Source organism: Pteropus medius, unplaced genomic scaffold (genome assembly GCF_902729225.1).
Source record: "Pteropus medius unplaced genomic scaffold, Ma_sr-lr_union100, whole genome shotgun sequence".
NCBI classification, from domain to species: domain Eukaryota; kingdom Metazoa; phylum Chordata; class Mammalia; order Chiroptera; family Pteropodidae; genus Pteropus; species Pteropus medius.
In genome coordinates, this window is record NW_024344240.1 from 18,659,535 (window position 1) to 18,664,341 (window position 4,807).

A 4,807-nucleotide genomic window follows, 5' to 3' on the forward strand; every position below is an offset into this window, starting at 1 on the left:
AATTATTTCTTAAAATAAAAATAAAAGTTATATTTAGGAAGCATCCAAAATATAAGTCAAAATTAATAAATAAAGCTTATATTTTTATTTTCTAAAAAAATAATTAAAAATTATTAAATGCTTTTATTAAAACGTAAGCTAGTCACAATTCTACACTTAGTTGTTAATGTAAAGAACCAACATCTTGCTTCACACATGCTTCATACAGGAAGAATCTGACAAGTTAAATTGTTTTTATTTTCTTTATCTAAATGCCGTTGCATTCACATGCTCCCTGCCTTCCTAAGCGGTTTCTGACTTTCACATCATCAGCAGCACAACTCAGCAACCTTCATGGCATGTGGATACAGCTGTCTTTCTTCTGAATTCATAGGTCAAATGATTTAGGTCAACTGCCTGGGTCTTGATTGGTATTAGCCATGGAAGTGGATGTCTTAAGGTTTCAGTCATTCTGTGCCGGCTCTAAGTGATGGATTCCAAGTTACAGAGGTTTTCATATGTTCTCTAATGAATGTACAGATGCTCCTTGACTAATGATGGGGTTAAGTACTGACAAACTCATTGTAAGTTGAAAATATTGTAAGTTGAAAATGCGTTTAATACACTGAACCTAGCGAACATCATAGCTGACTTAGCCTATCTTACCTTAAACATGTTCAGAACACTTAATTAGCCAGCTTTCAGTTGGGCAATTATCTTCAGTTTCATCTCAAGAATAATTGCCTTCCTTTTTTCTTCTCACCAGAAGCAGAAGACACAGTTTTGTAGACATGATAGGTTATGAAAACAAAAAACACAATATTCAAAAAATTCTGGCAACACGTTACTATAGAGTAGTATCTGTTGCTTATCCTTGTGATCTCGTGGCTGACTGGGAGCAGCTGCTCACTGCCACTGCTAAGTATCATGACAGAGTACCCTACTGCATACTGTAGCCCAGGAAAAGATCAAAATTAAAAATTTGAAGTACAGTTTCTACTGAATCCCTATCACATTTGCACCACCGCTGCAAAGTCAAAAAATTGTAAGTTGAACCATGTAAGTTGGGGACTGTCTGTAGTGTTCATGTGTTTTTGACAAGCAAGGCACTCTAAAGCCCAGGATTCCTGGAGTCTTTTATTCCCATATATCTCTGCTTGTTCAGGCCTCTGGAGATTATCACCAAGATTACTGTAGTAAACTGCTCACAGAACAACTTGTATCTAGAATCAAATTTTTCCTTCTAGCTCATAAACATACTTTACTGACATAGATAAGCTAAGAATCCTGACCGATCACTTTTTCCTTATTTCAAACCTGAATTCTTAGACCACTTGCGAATAGATGAGATAAAGCAAATAAAAACATACTCAAATGTATATGTGGCTAATGAGCCACTCATATTCCTTCACCACCAATGTAACATGCCAAAACAGGAACTGACTAATTTTGCAGAAACAGTAGTGGTCTGATTCCAACTACTGACAAGTGAATAGTATTTGAGATAGAAATATTGCCTCATGATTAGTACTTATCATCATTGTATAGCTGAGCTCAGCAGCAAAGTATAAAATAATAGTCAATAATAATTGAGTATTCATTATGTGCCAGGAACTTTGCTAAGAGCTTTACATGTATCATTTCATGTGAACCTTCCCATTGTCTTGGAACTAGGTAGTACTATGAAACTTCTTTTAAAGATGGAGGCACTGAGGCTTCAGAAGAATTAAGTAGCATGCCTAAGGTCACACAGTGTGGAAGTAATGACAATGGAATTTAAGCTCAGGCTGTGCAACTCCGAAGCCTGTATATTGAAACACTATTTCGGTGTCCTTGTTTGTGTCTTACTGGCATTGGGCAGAGGGATGGGAGGGTCTGGGACTAAGTAAGATAAAGACAGGGAAAACTAAATCAACTGCCAAATTTTACCAAGAAAAGCAACCACCAATCCAGTATAGCAAGGCCAAAAGGACACAATGACCTTGTGTTTGTTTGGGCTGGTGTCACTTCCAAGGAGTCATGGAAGTAGACTCAAGTTGAAGTCAAGGAGTCATGGAAGAGAGTTGGTGGGTTGATATTAGACAAAGAGTAGAATCTGAGGTGATACTCTTAATAGACTCATTGGGGTGGAAGAACAGGACTCCAAACTAAATGGATTCAGAAACAGAAATAACATTAGTGGGCACCTACTACGTGCCAGGGCTTTCCCATATCTCTGCTCATTTAATTATCAAAACGAACCTGCTGTGGAAGCATTTCCAAAATAAGAAAAGAGGTTATATAATTTGTCCAAGACTAAAAGCCAATAAGAGATAGAAGTGAAAAGACGAATGTAGATTAGCTTGACTCCAGATTTGGGGTTCTTTCTATTAAATGTGTTGTGTTGCCTGGACCCAACTAAAGAACTAAGTGTGAAAACAGAAGCACAAAGTCTCATATGCCTTATTTATGTTGAATGATACCTGTAAAACGCCCTTCAGGTTGTGAGGAATGGTCTTGACTCAAGGCATATATGGGTATGGTGGTACTGGCAGCTAGGACTAATTAACTCTGGAGTCCACCCATGAGTAGGGCTCACAGCTCTATACTTGCAACCAAGGGTAAGACTGACTCATAAATTTTCCTAGGTTTGAGTCCAAAGACCTCGGTGGTGGGGCAGTTTATGGACAACATGCATTGAGTTCTGTTCTGTTTGTAAGGACCGTCCAAGAACGCTTAGCTTATTTGTGCTTCTAAGAGAGATTTTTATGGTTCTTTCTTCCAATCTAGAAAATCCCTGAAGCTCTTAAAGCTATGCCTCATAATACCTGTCCAAGATCAGACCACACCTAAAGGAAATACTTGGAACTCATAAGGTTCTTGGAGCAAATAGAGGCATCACATTACCAAAACTACAAGGGTGAAATAAAAATCCATTAACAATAGGTAAAAATTCTTTTAGAGGAAAACAAAAGTTGGGGATTATGATAGATTTTGAACTGAAGAATGACCAGGAACAATGATGAAAGGATGCTTATGGAGTATAATAAGCACATCACTCTGGGTACATAAATAGAAAAAGTACAAGAACTAGAATCTGTAAACAAAAATGCATGAAGTGTTTGATTCGTTTCCTGACTATTCCACAGTTGTCTGAGATATTCTCTTTTTGAACTGGGTTTCTTCTTTGTCTATAGAGGTAATCTGTCCCTCTCTGTTTTTTTTTAATTTCAACATCAATTATCATCGTCATAGCCAAGGTCATGAATACTCCCTGACTTATGCCTGCATGGTCATGAGCTCCAAAGAGGGAATAAAATGTGTGCGTGCGTGTGTGTGTGTGTGTGTGCGTGTGTGTATTTGTGAAGAGGAAGAATTTATTTTTTTTCCCTATTGGAGATGGACAAATTTGACAGTCAATAGAAAGAATATGAGGCTTTGTACATTTGCGGGGAAAGAATGCAGAATTTAAATCTCAGTCACAAGTTTAACCAACATAGTGTATGCAAGGCACTTCAAAAAGTATCAAATCAGATAAGACACAGTCTTTGTTCTCAGCAAACTCAAAATATAGTGTCAGAGATAGAGGTGAACACCTAGCAATCAAGTCAGAATAAAATAAGAGAACACAGGTACAAAGGATGCACTGTGAAAGCAGAAAAAAGAACCATTGCTGAGAGGAGTGTCATCAGTCTTGGAAAGAGGGAAGAAGGTCATTTCAGGATGAATGAATTAGTAAAAGAGTTCAAAAGCTTTCAGTGACAGAAGAAAGAGGAGAACCAAGAGAAGGTGGTGCCATAACAGCCAATAAGTATACTCAAATGTCCCATACCCCAACACATCGTTTATTGACCCTACTTGCTTCAACCATTTGTCTGATTCTTTCCTGCCATGCCTGCATGGCCAGAGTTCTCACTGCTTTGTTTTGTTCTTGGCAAAGTGAATCTTTAACCCCTTTAGGTTAAGAGTGTTCTCTTTCCTGTTTTCCTCTCCTCTTTCAGCTAAAACTGATTTCACTGAGACATCTCGATGCTCAAGGTTTATCCATGAGATGTGACCACCATTCCAATGTGCCTGGGGAACCAAATAATAACCATGATATCAATCAAACTGCTTCTATGGGCCAGGCACTGCTTAAGTGCTTCATTAGGTATGCAGGTGTGGGACCCAGACTCGAAAGTGGCCTTTAATTATCCTCACCTCCTAACATTCACACCCTGTATATTTCCCTTCCAAATTGTAATGGGATTGGTCTGTGTGACCAATGGAACATCGCAAAAGTGATGGTATGCCACTTCTGAGATGAGTTATAAAAGCCTCATCATAAAAAGCAGCTATCTCGAGTGTTCTCTCTCTTAGATCCTTCACTCTGGGGGAAGTTATGTTGAGAGTAGCCCTATGGAAAGGCCCCAGTGGTAAGGAGATGAAGTCCCCTGCCAATAGCCTTGTGAGTGGGCTTGGTCCTTCAGCTCCTGTCAAGTCTTCTGGGACTGTCGTCTTGGCCAACAGTTCGACTGCAATTTCATGAGCCAAAATGACCCAGCAAAGCTAGTCCCGACCCTCAGAAACTATAAGAGATGATAAATATGTTCTACTTTAAGCTCTAAGTTTTGGAGTAATTTGTTATGCAGCAATAGACATCTAATATTGTACGTATATATGTATTATTTTGCCATTTTGAGGTATAATTTAAATAAGATAAAGGCACAGATCTGAAGCATTGAGTTCAATGATCTCTGACTAGTAAACAATCGCAACCACCACCAAAAGAAGATAGACATTTTCATCACTCCAGAAAGTTCCCTTGTGCCCTCTTCCAACTAATTCCCACTCTTCTCCTACCAGCAGA